Raw genomic sequence first — 19,269 nt, 5'->3', positions numbered from 1 at the left:
AACATATATCTTACTTGCTTTATGCACCAAAATCTTTTCCTTGTCACTTTAGTACCTTTGATTCCATATTATAATTTTTAACCTTTAAAAAACCTTAACTCCCAGTGAAAACCAAGAAGAAAACAACTGTGAACTTTTTATTGTATTGACATTCTCTAACTAGCAAACTCAGGAACATATTTTAGAACCTCTGCTGCTGCGTCACTTCAGTCGTGTCCGACTCTGCGTGACCCCATAGACAGAAGCCCACCAGGCTCCCCCATCCCTGGGATTCTCCAGGCAAGAACACTGGAGTGGGTTGCCATTTCCTTCTCCAATGTGTGAAAGTGAAAAGTGAAAGTGAAGTCGCTCAGTCGTGTCCGACCCATAGCGACCCCACGGACTGCAGCCTACCAGGCTCCTCCATCCATGGGATTTTCTAGGCAAGAGTACTGGAGTGGCTCGCCATTAAAAACATGTATTTTTCCAAAGTTCCATTTCTTTTCTCAATGTAATACAAGGGATGTGTCTAATAAGCCCAAATATCTTTAGTTTTTTCTTGTAATTAGAATTATGTGATTTGTAAGTACTTACTTTGCTTTAAGTCAGGTAAACAGAGCTCACTTATAAATTAACCTCAGCAATATCATCCAAAGACAAAGACACGCCCCGAGGCACACACATTGAGACAGACAGCGAGCGAGCTCACGGTTTCCCGCTGAAGATTCATTATAAAATGTCTCTCGCTCCTTTTCTTTTTCTTGGCTTGATTTTCTACTAATTTGCCCAAGGCTGAAGTCTCAGGTAAAGTGGGCTGTGTATCTCCCGGTCAAGATAAAAGCTTCAGGCTTTTTTCGTGGTATATTTTTATTTTCTCAGGGTCAGGGTTCTAAAAAAAAAAAAGTATTTCAACAAGCCAGCTTTTCCTAACTGCATATGCAGAAGGAACCAGTTTTGCAATTTAAAAAAAGTTTCATTTTAACCCATTTTTCTCTGGAATCTAAAGAATATCACGGCCATCTAGTGTCAGAAACTGTCATCTCTCCTTTCTGTAGTCCTAGTTTCATAGCTAACATACAGACCAAACATGCTCAGATTGGCCCTAATAACAGGAGCAGACTGGCTATGTTGTCCCAGCAGGGACTTTCCCTCTGGGAGCTGGGGTCTTCGTTTGATCAGAAGGATCTGAAGGAATAAGGGAACATGCAGGAATAGGGGAAATGTTGTTCTTTTCCCACTTTCTTCTCTCCCTGCTATATATCAAACAGATAAAAAGGACCTACTGAATAGCACAGGAAGTCAACTGAACACACTGTGATAATCTATATGGCAAAAACAAAAGAAGAATAGACATATGTCTGTATATAACTGAATCAAGTTCCTGTACACCAAAAACAAACACGACATCGGAAATCAGGTCTACTCCAATAGAAAATAAAAAATTACCCCCCCCCAAAAAAAACCCAAATAAATGGAGCATAAAGAAATGCTGCCGCACTGTGGACACTTTTGGTAACAACTGAAAAGCCGCTGTTGCTGCTGCTGCTGCTAAGTCACTTCAGTCGTGTCTGACTCTCTGCGACCCCACAGATGGCAGCCCACCAGGCTCCCCCATCCCTGGGATTCTCCAGGCAAGAACACTGGAGTGGGTTGCCATTTCCTTCTCCAATGCAGGAAAGTGAAAAGTGAAAGTGAAGTCACTCAGTTGTGTCCAACACTCAGCGACCCCATGGACTACAGCCCACCAGGCTCCTCCGCCCATGGGATTTTCCAGGCAAGAGTACTGGAGTCGGGTGCCACTGCTGCTGGGCACTTAATATTCACCAGGTCTGTGAGGGCTTCCCTGGTGGCTCAGCTGGTAAAGAATCCGCCTGCATTGTGGGACACCTGGGTTCAGTCCCTGGGTTGGGAAGATCCCCTGGAGAAGGGAACAACTACACACTCCAGTATTCTGGCCTGGAGAATTTCATGGACTGTATAGTCCATAAGGTCACAAAGAGTTGGACACGCCCGAACAACTTTCACTTCACTGTGAGGATATAAGGAAAAAACACCTGTCCTCAACAAATCTCCTCAGCTTCAATGATGGCTCAGCTCGTAAAGAATCCACCTGCATTGCAGGAGACCTGGGTTTGATACTTGGTTTGGGAAGATTCCCTGGAGAAAGGAACGGCTACCCACTCCAGAATTCTGGCCTGGAGAATTCCATGGACTGTATAGTCCATAGGGTGGCCAAGAGTTGGACACGACTGAGTGACTTTCACTTTTCACTTTCATTCAATAAATGTCCTCAGGCAGGTCCTGGAAAAAGTATTCAAAATGGGGCAGATGGTCAAGAAGCCCACCGTGACTTGAGAGGTAAGTTTTACTCACACTCTTTAAAAATAATCACATGAAAAGATTTTATATCTCTAAATCTTATAGAAATGCAAATCAAAACTGCAAACTACCTCAGATTGGCTTTTGGCAAAAAGTCTACAAACAATCAATGCTGGAAATGGTGTGAAGAAAAGGGAGCCCTCCTACACCAATGATGGCGTGATAAATTGTTAACGTCCAGGATGGAGGTTCCTTAAACAAGTGGAAAGAGAATGACATTAGGATGCTCCCTAAACCCACGCAGAAAAACATACTCCAAATCAATTAAAGATCTAAATGAAGGACGGATACTATAAACCTCTTGAGAAAAATACAGGCAGAATATGCTTTGCTGTAAATCACAGCCGGTTTGTTTTGGATTCATTCTTAGAATAATAAAAAACAAAACCAAACAAATGGGACCTCATTAACCTTACAAGTATTTGAGCAGCAGGGTAAACCATAAATGAAAGAAAAAGACAACCCTCAGAATGGGGGAAAAAGTATTTGCAAATGGAGATATCCACAACAGGCAAACACCTTGTGCAGCTCAATATCAAAAAACAAACAACCCAACAGAAAAATGGGCCAAAGATCTAATGGACGTTTCTGCAGAGAAGGCATTCAGGTGGCCATCAGGCACCTGAAATGATGCTCAGCATCCCTAATCATTAGAGAAATGCAAATCAAAAGTTCAGTGATACATCACTTCACGCCAGTCAGCATGGCCATTTCAAAAATTTGACAACAGTAAATGCTGGAGGGGGTGTGGAGAGAAGGGAACCCTCCTACACTGGGAGTGGACATGTAAATCGGTACATCCACTCTGGAGAACAGTATGGAGGGTCTTTGAAACACTCAACAAAAAAGTACCAAGTGACCCAGCCGTCTCACGCCTGGGTGTGGATGCTCAGAAAACCAAATGTTCAAAAGACACTGTATGCCAACAGTCATGGTGACACTAGGTACAATATCCGAGACAAGAGAAACCTAAGCGTAGAAGTCAGCTGAATGGATAAAGACGACGGGGCGCACGCACAGGGCAGCACCACCCAGCATAGGAAGGATGGAGGAATGCCGCCTCCAGCCACAGAGGAGGGCTGGAAGCGACCACCGACCGAGACGCAGACAAGTTTCACACGTTATCACTTCCAGGTGGGATCCAAACATGGGTACAATGAACTTCTTTACAAAACAGATTAAACAGTTTTACAGACTTAGTCCAGAAAGTCATGGTTACCCAAAATGAAAGGTGTGGGGGCAGGGAGAAGTTAGCAGGTTGAGAATAACATACACACACTACTACTCACAAAATAATCCACAAGGACCCACTGTGGAACCCTACTCAACAATCTTTAATAACCTATTGGGGGCAGGAGGAGAAGGGGACAACAGAGGATGAGATGGCTGGATGGCATCACTGACTCAATGGACATGAGTTTGAGCAAACGCCAGGAGTTGGTGATGGACAGGGAGGCCTGGCGCGCTGCAGTCCATGGGGTCGCAAAGGGTCGGACACGACTGAGCGACTGAACTGATGAGAAACAAACCCGAAAAGAACGTATACACATCCACACACAAAGTAATTAAGTTGTTATATACACAAGAGAAAAGGGGGCTTCCCAGATGGTGCTAGTGGTTAAGAACCCACCAGTGAAAGCAGGCAGACATAAGAGTCATGGGTTCGATCCCTGTGGTCAGAAGATCCCCTGGAGGAGGGCCTGGCAACCCACTCCAGTATTCTTGCCTGAAGAAGCCCATGGACAGAGGAGCCTGGTCAGTTACAGTCCATCTGGTCCCAGAGTCGAACAGAGACACTGAAGCTAATTAGCACACAAATAAAAAAAATCCATAACAATGCAAATCACCTATACACTGGAATTCAAAACAAACAAACAAACAAAGACAAAAGAACTGCTGACTCTGTTCCCCTCAGGCCTTGGGTACCTGGGCTGGTGTCACATCCCTGGAGCCTGAGCAGGCTTGGGTCCCCAAGCTGGCCTGTGGTGGGGCTGAGGGAGCTGGGGAGGGTGTCCAGGCAATGTGCCCCCTGCCACCCTCCATGGACCTGGACTTCCTGTTCCCCTCTGTACAAGCCCACAATCTCCAGACCCAGGGGGGCCCTCCTGCAGCAAAACCAAGCCTAGTGCCCCCAAAGAATGGTGGAGTCTCTGGCCTGGAAGAGCTTTTGCAAAGCCCCCAGCTCCACGTCTCCTGCTGGCGGGGTTCCCACCTCAATCCTCCTTCCTTAGGGTCGCCCACTTGAGGAGGACAGCACCCTCAGAAGAGTGGAGCGGCAATCGTTGGGATGTGTCCGGGGGATGAAGACTAAGGGGGAGGAAGAGAAGTAACACAAGCCTTGGGTGTTGCCATTCTAGTTGACAACCAAGGAACTGGACTTGCCCTAAGGCTCTGGTTGCCCAGGTAACTAGAGTTGGGTATGAAGAAATGCTGCCGCCTTGTGGCCATTCCTTGTAACAACCACCTGAAAACCTGGGCTGATGGGCTCTTAATACTCACAAAGCCCGCAGGGCTGGAAATGACACCTGCCCTCAAGAAATGCCCTGGGACGAATCACCAGAAAAGAATTCAAAACAGGGCTAACTCAAAGTCAATTTCAAGAGGTTAATTGTACTCACAAGGTAAAAGGTAAAAAGCCCATGGAAAGATACTCAATATCAATAATTATTAAAGACATGCAAATTAAAACTAGGATGCGGTATCACCCCACACGGCTCAGAATGGCCATCCTCAAGAGACCGTCAAAGGTTAAATGCCACTGAGGGCAAGGGGAACAGGGAACCAACTTACACTGTGGGCAGGGTTGCAAATGGGTAGGTGCAGAAGAAAATATTTGGAATCTCCTTAAAACACAAAATAGAGAGTTACCACATTTTTCGGCAACCCCACTCCTTGCTTGGCCTGGAAAAAAATCCTAATTCAAAGAGAACACGTGCACCGCTCTTTTCAGGGCAGCACTATTCACAATAGCCAAGACATAACATTAACCAAATATCCATCAATAGATACATGAAGGCTAACTGGCCCATCTGTACACTGGAATACACTCATGAACCAAAAAAAGAAAGAAGGAAAACCGCCAAGGGCAGCAGCATGGACAGACCAAGAGATTATCTTACTAAGTGAGGTTAGAGATAGAAAGACAAATATCCTAAAATATTACTTACACGTGGAAGCCAGAGATTCATGCAAATGAAATAATTTGCAAATAAAAACAGACTCAGAGAGTTAAAAACCCAACTCATGATTATTTTCTTTTTAAGTTGTGGGGAGGGATACACTAAGGGGGATTAAAATGTACACACTCCTACATATCAAATAGGTAATCTAAAAGGACCAATTGAACAGCACAGGAAGTCAATGGAACAAACCGAGATAACCTTCATGAGAAAAGACCCCGGAAGAGAACAGATAAATGTTTATATCTGCTTGAAAAAATGTCATTATACGTCTGTATCTGTTTGAAAAAAAAATGTCCATTTAGATCTTTGGCCCATTTTTGTTGTGTTTTATTTTTTTATTGAGCGGCATGTGCCGTTTGTTTAGCAGATGAATTACTTGATATATTTGCTTGCAAACTTAGTTTTTCCATTCTGAGGCTCTGAGGGTTGTCCTTTTGATTATGCTTTCCCTTGCACAAAGTAATGCAAATACAACCTAAACAAATACAACCTCGGAAATCAACTCTATCAGAAAATAAAAATTAAAACACACACACACCAAAAAAAGAGCGAAAAGAAATGCCGCTGCCTTGTGGCCGCTTTTGGTAACAACTTAAAAGCTGCACTGATGGGCACTTACTTCCCAGGCCTGTGGAAAGTAAGGAAAAAACACCTGTTCTCAACAAACATCCTGGGGTGGGTCCTGGGAGGAGATTCAAAACTGGGCAGACAGTCAGGAGGCCAATATTAAGAGGTCAGTTTTACTCTCACTGTTTTAAGAAACAATCACATGAAAAGATTTCAACATTGTGAAATCTTAGAGAAATGCAAATTAAAACAGCGAGGTATCACCTACGCTGGTCAGAATGGCCTTTGTTGAAAAGTCTACAAACAATAAATGCTGGAGACGATGTGGAGAAAAGGGAGCCCTCCTCCACTGAGGCTGGCAAGGTAAACTGTGAACAGCCAGGATGGAGGACGGGGTGGAGGTTCCTTAAACACACTAATAGAGAATGAAATCATGTCACTCCATAACTGGTGAAAGAAAAATAATTCCAAATTGATTAAAGAACTAAACGAAGGGAGGATTACGCCCTGCCTCTAGAGGAAAAGGTAGGAGGAACAAGCCTTGACATACATCGCAACAAGCTCTTTTTGGATCCACCTCTTAGAATAATGAAAAATAGAAAAACAAAACCAAACCTCAATAAAAAACCTCATTAACCGTAAAAGCACTTGCACAGCAAGGGAAAACATAAACAAAAGGACAACCCTCAGAGCCTCAGAATGGAAAATATGTTTGCAAGCAAATATATCAACAAGTAATTCATCTGCAAAACAAGCAAACAGCACATGCGACTCAATAAAAAAATACAACAGAAAAATGGGCCAAAGATCTAAACGGACATTTTTTCAAAGAACGCATTCAGATACCTTAAAGCACATGAAAAGATGCTCAGCATCACTAATGATTGGAGAAATGCAAATCAAAACAACAAGGTATTTGCTCACATCATTGAAAATGACCATCGTCCAAAAGATCTACAAAGATTATACTCTGCCCGCAGGCCTTGGGAACAGGGAATCCTCCTACACTATGGGCAGGGATGTAAATGGGTAGGTGCAGAAAGAAAACAGTAAGGAGATTCCTTAAAACAGTAAACACAGACTTACCATCCCCTCTGCAAGCCCACTTAGATCCAGAGAAAATAAAAATTTTAAATGATACGTGTGTGCACTTGCCGTGTCCAGCACAGCGGGTGAGAAAGACCTGAAACGGGGGCGAGCGCATAATGAAAAGACAGACGCATGCAACCTGCAAGCGGGGCATCAGGAACCTGCTCTGCATGGCAGGAAGACAGAATGGCTCCTTACAGCCCGCACTTTTATTGGCAGAAGTCACCTGAGATCATCAGGGAATAGCTATGCTGGGGAGTTTGACCAGCGCACCATAAAGAGGGAGTACAGTTAAGGCTCTGCTGTTGATCTGCAACATCTTGTTTTGTTTCCACGGGGACGGACGCAGGGGTAGGCAGTGAAGTGGAGCAGAGACCACGCCCTGCCCCAGGAAGGTCCGTGTGACATGTTTACCAGGACAATCACGAGGGCACAGTCTGCCGCACCCTCGAGTCATGGGGCAGGTTCTGGTCTCTGCTCCGCCAGGATGCAACATGCACCCTTACTTTCAGGGCAGCACTAGTCACAATATCCAAGACAGAACATAAACCAAAACGTCCATCAATAGAAAAATGAAGAGTAACTGGTCCATCTGGACACTGGAATACATTCAGCCATCAACAAGAAGGAAAAAGTGGAGTGGCATGGACGGACTGAGAGATTTACGGCACTGAGTCAAGTCGGTGAGAGAGGGAAAGAGAAATATCGTATCACTTACAAGTGGAATCTATAAATTCATTCAAATAAACTGGTCTGTAAACAGAAACAGATTCACAGACTTAGAAAACTAACTTATGATTATTAAATCAAAAGGCAGGGGAAGGAAGACATTAAAAGGTTGGGATTAACATATACACACTACTTATAATCAGATAGAATATCCAAGAGGCCCTACTGTCAGCACAGGGAAGTCCACTGAACACACTGAATAACCTATGTGGGAAAAGACCCTGAAGAAGAATAGAGAATCTGTGTATAACTGAATCAAGCTCCCGTTCACTGAAAACAAGCACTTCAGAAACCAGATCTACTTCAACAGGAAAAAAAAGGACTGCGGGAAAATGCTGCCGCCTTGTAGCCACATTTCGTAACAACTGAAAAACCTGTGCTGATGGGTATTTAATACTCCCCAGGCCCGAGGGGATGGATGGAAGGGAAGAAACACCGGTCCTCAACAAGTCCTCAGGTAGGTCTGGGGAAAAAAATTCAAAACAGGGCAGGCAGTCGAAAGGCCAATCTGTTTTTTACTCGAGAGGTCAGTTTTTTACTCATACTTTTTTTTTTAATCATATGGAAACCTTTCAACATAGAATAATTTTAAAGAAATGAGAATCAAAACTAGAACTAAGTATGAACTCACACTGGTCAGAATGGCTTTTGTTAAAAACTCTACAAAAAGTAAATGGTGGAGAGGTTTTAGAGAAAAATAAATTCTCCTACGCTGATGCTGTCAATGTAAATTGTTAACAGCCAGAACAGAGAACAGGGTGGAAGCTCCTTAAACGAGGGAAAAGTGAATGAAACTATGTCTCTCCCTAACCTCACACAGAAAAGAAACTCCAAATATATTAAAAAGCTAAATGGAGGGATGGATACTCTAAACTTCTTGAGGTAAATATGGGCAAAACAGGTTTTGAAATCACAGAAATCTTCTTAGTTTCACTCTTAGAAAAATGAAAAATAAAACAAAACTCAACAAAAGTAATCTCATTAACCTCAAAAGCTTTTGAACAGCAAGGGAAACTCTAAATGAAAGAAAAAGACAACCCTCAAATGGGGGGAAATGGTTATGATGAAATTTAAAAACAATTTATTCATCTCCAAACATGCAGATAGTTCATTCAGCTCAATATCAAAAAACAAACTCAACAGAAACACAGGCCAAAGATTTAAACAGACATTTGTCTTAAGAAGGCATCCAGATGGCAATAAAGCTCATGAAAAGATGCTTAGCATCACTGTTAGAGAAATACAACAAATCAAAACTACGAGATATCAACTCACACCCCTCAGAATGGCCATCCTCCAAAAGATCTACAAAGATTAAATGTTGCCCAGGGCATGGGGAACAGGGAATTCTACAGTCCACAGAATTCTCCAGGCCAGAATACTGGAGTAGGTATCCATTCCCTTCTCCAGGGGATCTTCCCAACCCAGGGATCGAACCCAGGTCTCCCGCATTGCAGGTGGATTCTTTACCAGCCGAGTCACTGTGGGAGGGGAGGTAAATGAGTATGTGCAGCCAGGAAGGAAAAGAGTATGGAGATTGCTTAAAATACTAAATATAGAGTCACCACAAGCTCTGGCAAGCCCACACCTTGCCTTCTATCTGTATAAAATAATAATTTTAAGTGATACTTGCACCCCTATTTTCAAGGCAGCACTATTGACAATATTTAGTAGACAGCATCAACCAAAATGTCCACCAAGAGAAGAATGAAGAGTAACTGGCTCACTCTGGAACACACTCAGCCATCAGAGAGCAAAAAAATGCCATTGTCACCAGCATGGAGAGACCTGGATTTATCATACCGAGTGAAGTCAGTCAGAAAGAGAAAGAAATATGAAGTCACAGGTGGAATCTATAAATTCATACAGCTGAACTGATTTATAAACAGAAACAGACTCACAGACTTAGAAAACCCATTTATGATTATTAAAATCAAAGGTAGGGGAGTGGAGACATGAAGAGGTTGGGAGATTAACAGATACACACTATTATCAAAGATAATCCGAAAGGACCTCTTGAATAGTCCAGGGAAGTCACCTGAACACACTGAGAGAACCTCCGTGGGAAAAGACCTTGAAAAGGAATAGATATAGGGCTATGTATAACCTAATCAAGTTCCTGTAAACCTAAAACAAACGACGACAGAAATCAACTCTACTCCAAAGTGGAAAAAAAAACCCACTAAATTATAAAAAAAAAAAAAAAGCGTGAAGCATGAAGAAATGCTGCTATCTTGTGGCCACTTTTGGTAACTACAATTGAAAACATCTCTTATCTGCTGCTGCTGCTGCTGTCACTTCAGTCGTGTCCGGCTCTGTGTGACCCCATAGATGGAAGCCCACCAGGCTCCCCCATCCCTGGGATTCTCCAGGCAAGAACACTGGAGTGGGTCGCCATTTCCTTCTCCAATGTGTGAAAGTGAAAAATGAAAGTGAAGTCGCTCAGTCGTGTCCGACCCTTAGCGACCCCATGGACTGCAGCCTACCAGGCTGCTATCTAGGCACTTCATATTCACCAGGCAGAGGGACAGAAGGAAAAAACAGTTGTTCTCAACAAATATCCTTGGGTAGGTTTTAGGAGAAGATTCAAAACAGGGCAGATGGTCAAGAGGCCACTCTGGAGGGGTCAGTTTTACTTAAACTGCTTAAAAAAATTAGTGGAAAAGTTTCACCTCCTGAAATCTTAGAAAAACGCAGATCAAAATTATAATGAGACATCACCTCTCACCGACCGGATTGGCCTTTCTTTAAAAGAGTCTACAAGCAGTAAATCCTGGAGAGGCTATGGAGAAAAGGGAACCCTCATACCCTGCTGCTGGCCATGTAAAATGTGGACAGCCATCGTGGAGTACGAGGCGGAAGCGCCTTAAACCAGGGAAAAGAGAATGAAATCATGACAACTCCCTAACCCCACACAGAAAAAGGAACTCGAAATCAATTAAAAATCTAAATGGTGGGATGATTACTGTAAACCTCTGGAGGGAAAATACACATAGAACACGCTTTGATACAAATCACAGCAAGTTCTTTTTGGATCCACCACTCAGAGTAATGAAAAATAAAACAAAACTCAACAAAAGGCACCTCACGGGCTGTAAAAGCATCCACACAGCAAGGGAAACCCTAAAGGAAAGAAAATGTCAACCCTCAGAACGGGAAAAAAAATGTTAGCAAACTAAGACCCACAGGGACTTCATCTCCAAAACATGCAAACTGCTCTGGCAATTCAATAACAAAACACAAAACAGCCCTACCGAAAAGTGGGCCAAATATCTAAATAGACACTGCTCCGAGGAAGGCATAGAAAAGGCCATGAAGCACATTAAAAGATGCTCAGCATCACTAATTATTAAAGAAATGCAAATCAACATGACAACAAGGTATCAGCTCCCACCCCTCAGAATGTCCATCTTCCAAAAGATCTACAAAGATTAAATGCTGCCGTGGGCGAGAACAGGGAATCCTGCACTGCCGATGGGGATGTAAATGGATGGGTGCAGCCACAAAGGAACATGATATGCAAGTTTCTTAAAACATTAAATACAGATTAACCACATGATCCGGCAGGCCCACTCCTTGTCTTAATCTGGAGGAAATCATCATTTTAAATGATACATGCACCTCTTTTTTTCAGGGCAGCACCACTGACAATAGCCAAGACAGAGCGTCAATCAAAATGTTCATCAATAGAGAAATGAAGCCACTGATCCATCGAGACCCTGGAATATACTCAGGCATCAAAAAGAAGGAAAACTGACATTGTCAGCAGCATCAATGGACCAAGAGGTTCATCATACACAGTGAAGTCAGTCACAGAGGGAAAGAAAAATATCATATCACTTACAGGTGGAATCTATAAATTCATATGAATGAACGAATTTATAAACAGAAAGACTCACAGTCTTAGAAAACCAACTTATGATTACTGGGGAAAAAAAAGTAGGGAAAGGGAGACATTAAGAGTTTGGGATTAACATATACACACAAGAAGTCCAAAAGGACCTACAGGATACCACCAGGAAGTCTACTAAACACACTGAAATAGGCTATATGCGAAAAGACCCAGAAATACATCTACGGTTATTTCTATAGAATAGACATACATCTATGTATAACTGAATCAAGTTGCTAAAGTAAACCTAAAACAAACACAAGAACGGAAATCAACTGTATGCCAATAGAAAACAAAAATAAAATTTGTCAAAAAAAAAACAAAAAACCCCAAAAACCAATGCCGCGTGAAGAAATGCTGCCACCTTGTGGCAGGTTTTCTAACTACAACTGAAAAACCTGTGCTGCTGCTGCTGCTAAGTCACTTCAGTCGTGTCTGACTCTGTGCGACCCCATAGACGGCAGCCCCCCAGGCTCCCCCGTCCCTGGGATTCTCCAGGCAAGAGTACTGGAGTGGGTTGCCATTTCCTTCCCCAATGCAGGAAAGTGAAAAGTGAAAGTGAAGTCGCTCAGTCGTGTCCGACTCTTAGCGACCCCATGGACTACGGCCTATCAGGCTCCTCCGCCCATGGGATTTTCCAGGCAAGAGTACTGGAGTGGGGTGCCATTGCCTTCTCCAAAACCTGTGCTGGTGGGCATTTATTAATAATATTCCCCAGGTAAGGGGAGAAGAAAGGCAATGCCAAAGAATGTCCAAACTACCGCACAATTGCACTCATCTCACACGCTAGCAAAATAATGCTCAAAATCCTCCCAAGATAGGCTTCAACAGCACGTGAACTGAGAACTTCCAGATGTTCAAGCTGGATTTAGAAAAGGCAGAGGAACCGGAGATCAAATTGCCAACATCCGTTGGATTATAGAAAAAGCAAAAGAATTCCAAAAACATCTACTTCTTATTCACTGACTATGCCAAAGCCTTTGACTGTGTGGTTCAAAACAAACTGTGGAAAATTCTTCAAGAGATGGGACTACCAGACCACCTTACCTGCCTCCTGAGAAACCTGTATGCAGGTCAAGAACCAATCGTTAGAACTGGACATGGAAAATGGACTGGTTCTAAACTGGGAAAGGAGTACGTCAAGGCTGTATATTATCACCCTGCTTATTTAACTTACATGCAGAGTACATCATGCGAAATGCTGTGCTGGATGAAGCACAAGCAATGATCAAAACTGCTGGAAGAAATACCAGTATCCTCAGATATGCAGATGCCACCACGCTTATGGCAGAAAATGAAGAGGAACTGAAGAGCCTCTTGATGAAAGTGAAGAGTGAAAAGCTGGCTTAAAACTCAACACTCAAAAAACTAAGATCATGGCATCCAGTTTCATTGCTGCTGCTGCTGCTAAGTCGCTTCAGTCGTGTCCGACTCTGTGCGACCCTATAGACGGCAGCCCACCAGGCTCTCCCGTCCCTGGGATTCTCCAGGCAAGAACTCTGGAGTGGGTTGCCATTTCCTTCTCCAATGTGTGAAAGTGAAAGTGAAGTCGTTCAGTCTTGTCCGACTAGTAGCGACCCCATGGACTGTAGCCCACCAGGCTCCTCTGTCCATGGGATTTTCTAGGCAAGAGTACTGGAGTGGCTTGCCATTGCCTTCACTTCATGGCAAATAGATGGGGAAACAATGGAAACAGTGACAGACTTTACTTGCTTGGGCTCCAAAATCACTGCAGATGGTGACTGCAGCCATGAAATTAAAAGACTCTTGAGAATCTCTTGGGCAGCAAGATCAAACGACTCAATCCTAAAGGAAATCAACCCTGAATATTCATTCAGAGGACTGATGCTGAAACTGAAGCTCCAATACTTTGGCCACCCACTGGGAAGAACCGACTCACTGGAAAAGACCCTGATGCTGGAAAAGATTAGGGGCAGGAGGAGAAGGGGACGACAGAGGATGAGATGGTTGGATGGCATCACCAACTCGATGGACATGAGTTTGAGCAAACTCCGGGAGCTGGTGACGGACAGGGAAGCCTGGCATGCTACAGTCCATAGGGTCGCAAAGAATCGGACATGACCAAGTGACTGAACTGAACTGAAGGGGATGTAAGGAAAAGTACCTATCCTCAACAAATATCCTTGGATAGGTCCTGGAAAAAGAATTCAAAACAGAGCAGATAATCAAGAGGCCAATATCCTGAGGTCAGTTTTACTCACATTGATTTTTTTTAAATCACATGAAAAGGTTTCAATATCATGAAATCTTAAAGAAATGCAAATCAAAATTACTATGCTGTATCAGCTCACACAGGTCAGAATAGCCTTTGTCAAAAAAATCTACAAATAGTAAATCCTGAAGAGGTTATGAAGAATAGGAAATCTTCCTCCTACAGTGATGCTGGGAATGTAAATTGTTAACTGCCAGGATGGCAGACAGGGTGGAGGTTCTTTAATGATGAAAAGAAAATGAGATTACATCACTCCCTCACCTCACACATAAAAAGAAACTCCAAATGGATTAAAGAGCTAAGGGGAGGGGCGATTCCTCTAAACCTCCTGAGGAAAATACAGGCAGAACAAGCTTTGACATAAGTCGCAGGAAATTCTTTTTGGATCAACTGTTACAATAAGGAAAAATAAAAGAAAACTCAAAAGGGACCTTGTTCACCTCAGAAGCTTTTGCACAGCAAGGAAAACACTAAGCAAAGGAAAAAGAGAACCCTCAAAATGAAGAAAAAATATTCGCCACTGAATTTAAAAACAAGGAATTCATCTCCAAAACACGCAAACAGTTCATGCAACTCAGTATCAAAAGCCAACCAACCCAACAGAAAACAGGATAGAGATCTAAATGGATATTATTTGTTCAAAGAAGGCATCCACATGGCCACAAAGCACATGAAAAGATGCTCAGCATCACTGTTAGAGAAATGCCGATCGAAACTGCAACACGGCATCAGCTTACTTACTCAGAATGACCGTCCTCCAGAAGATCTACAAAGATTCAACTGCTGCCTAGAGCAAGGGGAAGAAGGAATCCTCCTACACTGTGGGCGCGGATGCAAATGGGTGGGTACAGCCCCAAAGGGAAACACTATGGAGATTCCTTCAAACTCTGTAATATAGAGTTACCACCTGATTCAGCCAGCCCGCTCGTGCCTTAGATCCCCAGAAAATCATAATTTAAAATGATACTTGTGCCTCTATGTTCAGGGCAGCGCTACTGACAACATCCAGTCAGAGTATCAACCTATTTTAGCCGAAAATGACACCTGAAAGTTGAAGAATCAAAAGTCTCTTATCTCCAGACCAAGCACTCCACGTGGCTTGGTTTTCCAAATTTAACTAGTTCCTTAGGCTTCCCTGCTGGCTCAGATGGTAGAGTCTGCCTGCAATACAGGGGACCCGGGTTTGATCCCTCAGTTGGGAAGATCCCCTGGAGAAAGAAATAACAGCACACTCTCGTATTCTTGCCTGGAGAATTCCAAAGACAGAGGAGCCTGGCAGGCTACATACAGTCCATGAGGTCGCAAATATCTGGGCATGACGGAGAGACTAACACTTTCACTTTCTTAGACTCTCAGAATTTTTTCATTAAGGAGTCCCCCAAGCCTAATTCACTCCACCTAAAACTCAAACCAGCTTTGATTCTTCTGCCATCTTCATTTCAATAGGTAAACATTGTTTTTATCAGGTTAATGTGGAAATTATCTGTAACTCCCCTTAGCCCCTACCACCAACCACAACCAATTACTTTCCAAGGCTTATAGATTACAACCCCTATACATGTCTCAAATTAATCGTCTTTTCCTGTTTAATTTATCCCTTCATTTCTATTCTGAATATTAGGAAAAAATTAATATGGCACAGGTCCTGTCTTTGAAGGTCTGATTTTCATAGCAGGAAAAATAATTATTTCATTCTTTCTCCATACACCTTCCATGGGTGCCATATCTATTTTACTGAGTTGATTATTAATTCAATATTGGGATTCCCTGGTGGCCCACTGGTAAAGAATCTACCTGCCGATGCAGGAGACTCAGATTAGATCCCTGGGTCAGGAAGATCCCCTGGAGGAGAGCATGGCAACCCACTCCAGTATTCTTGCTTGGGAAATCCCATGGATAGAAGAGGTTGGTGGGCTACAGTCCATGGGGTCACAAAGAGTCAGACACAACTTGGCAACTAAAACAGCAATTAATTCAATAACCAGACAAAGAGGGCATTGCTACTGTAATTTAAGGGGTGGAAGGCAGGAGTGATAATCAACACCTTATAGTACATACCTGACCACAAACATCTATCTAGTCTCAAATGTCAGCAGTGCCGACACCCAAAAAACATTGACCTAGGTCCCACAGTTAACAACTGAACACCTGTTCCTAACAAGTTTCTGGACCTGTCCTCTAATCCTCTTCCAAGATCAGGAATACATAATATTAAAGGTATTTTTTTTTTTTTTGGCCAGTGAAAATGTTATGGTCTGAATGAACCAGAATGTCTAGAAGTTACACAAGGGGCTTCGCAGAAAGACTGCCTCTGTTGGCTAGGACTCTAAAGCCCTAACAACAGTGCCTGATGTAGATTTCTCAACAGGGAAGAGAGATCAAAGCAGTCAATCCTAAACAAAATCAACCCTGAATATTCATTGGAAGGACTGATGAAGCTCCAATACTTTGGCCACCTGATGTGAAGAGCTGACCCTGATCCTGGGAAAGACTGACAGCAGAAGCGGGCAACAGAGGATGAAATGGTTGGACAGCATCACCAACTCAACGAACATGAGTTTGAGCAAACTCAGGGAGACAGTGAAGGTCAGGGAAGCCCGGCGTGCTGCAGTCCACGGGGTCGCAAAGATTCAGACGTGCCTGAGCAACCGAACAACAGGGTCAGGGCTTGGCTTTCTCAGTGCGAGCCAGGGCAGAACCTCAGCCCTCACCCTGGATGCAGACTTGGCACTTTCACTGGCACTGACACCCAGTTCAAACCTGCAGTCAGGCCACATGCAAGATAAATGCTCCCTAGAAAGATTTTCATTGGCAGAGATGGCAGGCTAATCTCAAGCAGATCTATGGTTTGGAAATCTTCCCGTAGAGCACAAGGTATGACTTCTGGGGATTGTGAAAAGATTTTTTTTTCTACTGCGGTCATTCTTAAAAAATATTCACATTAACTTGCTAAGCTATCTATTTGTGGGAAACTCAGAATATATTCTTTTCCAGGTACCCATGGCTTTGAAGCTCCAACACTTTGGCCACCTGATGCTAAGAGCTGATTCATTGGAAAAGACCGTGACGCTGGGAAAGACTGAAGGCAGGAGAAGGGGACGACAGAGGAGGAGATGGTTGGATGGCATCACTGACTAAATGGATATGAGTTTGAGCAAGCTCCAGGAGTTAGTGATGGATAGGGAAGCCTGGTGTGCTGCACTCCAGGGGGTCACAAAGAGTCAGACATGACTGAGTGACTGAACTGAACTGAATTTGATATGTTAAGATATTAAAATTAATTTTACCTGTTTCCTTTTTTTAAATTTTTTAAATTTTTATTGGAGGCTAATTATTTTACAATATTATATTGGTAGGTTTTGCCATACATTGACATGAATCCGCCCCGGGTGTACATGAGTTCCCCCTCCCACCTCCCTCCTACCCTTATCCTCCCTCTGGGTCATCCCCGCATACCAGCCCCGAGCATCCTGTAACGTGAATCGACCCTGAACTGGCAATTCGTTTCACATATGATAATATACATGTTTCAATGCCATTCTCCCAAACCATCCCACCCTCACCCTCTCCCACAGAGTCCCAAAGACTGATCTATACATCTGTGTCTCTTTTGCTGTCTCGTATACAGGGTTATCATTTCCATCTTTCTAAATTCCATATATATGCATTAGTATACTGTATTGGTGTTTTTCTTTCTGGCTTACTTCACTCTGTATAATAGGCTGTAGTTTCATCCACCTCATTAGAACTGGTTCAAATGCATTCTTTTTAATGGCTGAGTAATACTCCATTGTGTATATGTACCAAAGCTTTCTTATCCATTGGTCTGCAGATGGACATCTAGGTTGCTTCCATGTCCTGGCTATTACAAACAGTGCTGCGATGAACATTGGAGTACACGTGTCTCTTTCAATTCTGGTTTCCTCAGTGTGTATGCCCAGGAGTGCGATTGCTGGATCATATGGCAGTTCTATTTCCAGTTTTTTGAGGAATCTCCACACTGTTCTCCATAGTGGCTGTACTAGTTTGCATACCCACCAACAGTGTAAGAGGGTTCCTTTCTCTCCACATCCTCTCCAGCATTTATTGCATGTAGACTTTTGGATAGCAGCCATTTTGACTGGTGTGAAATGATATCTCATTGTGGTTTTGATTTGCATTTCTCTGATTATGAGGGATGTTGAGCATTTTTTCATGTGTTTGTTAGCCATCTTTATGTCTTCTTTGGAGAAATGTCTGTTTAGTTCTTTGGCCCATTTTTTGATTGGGTCATTTATTTTTCCGGAATTGAGCTGCAGGAGCTGCTTGTATATTTTGGAGATTAATCCTTTATCAGTTGCTTCATTTGCTATTATTTTCTCCCATTCTGAAGGCTGTCTTTTCACCTTGCTTATAGTTTCCTTTGCTGTGCAGAAGCTTTTGATTTTAATTAGGTCCCATTTGTTTATTTTTGCTTTTATTTCCAATATTCTGGGAGGTGGGTCTTGGAGGATCCTGCTGTGATTTATGTCGGAGAGTGTTTTGCCTACGTTCTCCTCTAGGAGTTTTATAGTTTCTGGTCTTACATTTAGCTCTCTAATCCATTTTGAGTTTATTTTGGTGTATGGTGTTAGGAAGTGTTCTAGTTTCATTCTTTTACAAATAGCTGACCAGTTTTCCCAGCACCACTTGTTAAAGAGACTGTCTTTTCTCCATTTTATATTCTTGCCTCCTTTGTCAAAGATAAGGTGTCCATAAGTGTGTGGATTTATCTCTGGGCTTTCTATTTTGCTCCATTGATCTATATTTCTGTCTTTATGCCAGTACCATACTGTCTTGATGACTGTGGCTTTGTAGTAGAGCCTGAAGTCCGGCAGGTTAATTCCCCAGTTCCATTTTTCTTCCTCAAGATTGTTTTGGCTATTCGAGGTTTTTTGTATTTCCATACAAATTGTGAGATTGTTCTAGTTCTGTGAAAAATATCATTGGTAGCTTGATAGGCATTGCATTGAATATATAAATTACTTTGGGTAGTATACTCATTTTTACAATATTTATTCTTCCAATCCACGAACACGGTATATTTCTCCATCTATTAGTGTCCTCTCTGATTTCTTTCACCAGTGTTTTATAGTTCTCTATGTACAGGTCTTTTGTTTCTTTAGGTAGATATATTCCTAAGTATTTTATTCTTTTCGTTGCAACAGTGAATGGAATAGTTTCCTTAATTTCTCTTTCTA

The 19,269-nt window shown here is 42.8% G+C and overlaps 1 pseudogene across 1 annotated transcript in view; it reads right to left on the bottom strand.

Moving 5' to 3' along the window:
* LOC129546927 (NACHT, LRR and PYD domains-containing protein 11-like) overlaps positions 1 to 19,269 on the bottom strand; it is a 52,374-nt pseudogene that overhangs the window by 19,273 nt on the left and 13,832 nt on the right. Inside the window, exon 5 of the transcript XR_016035765.1 lies at positions 574 to 868. The product of XR_016035765.1 is annotated as an NACHT, LRR and PYD domains-containing protein 11-like (transcript). The remainder of the gene's footprint in view (positions 1 to 573; positions 869 to 19,269) is intronic.

The sequence above is a fragment of the Moschus berezovskii genome, chromosome 22 (assembly GCF_049115385.1).
Source record: "Moschus berezovskii isolate FMDL1 chromosome 22, NW_MosBer_1.0, whole genome shotgun sequence".
Classification (NCBI taxonomy): domain Eukaryota; kingdom Metazoa; phylum Chordata; class Mammalia; order Artiodactyla; family Moschidae; genus Moschus; species Moschus berezovskii.
This window is presented reverse-complemented; position numbering and strand designations above follow the sequence as displayed.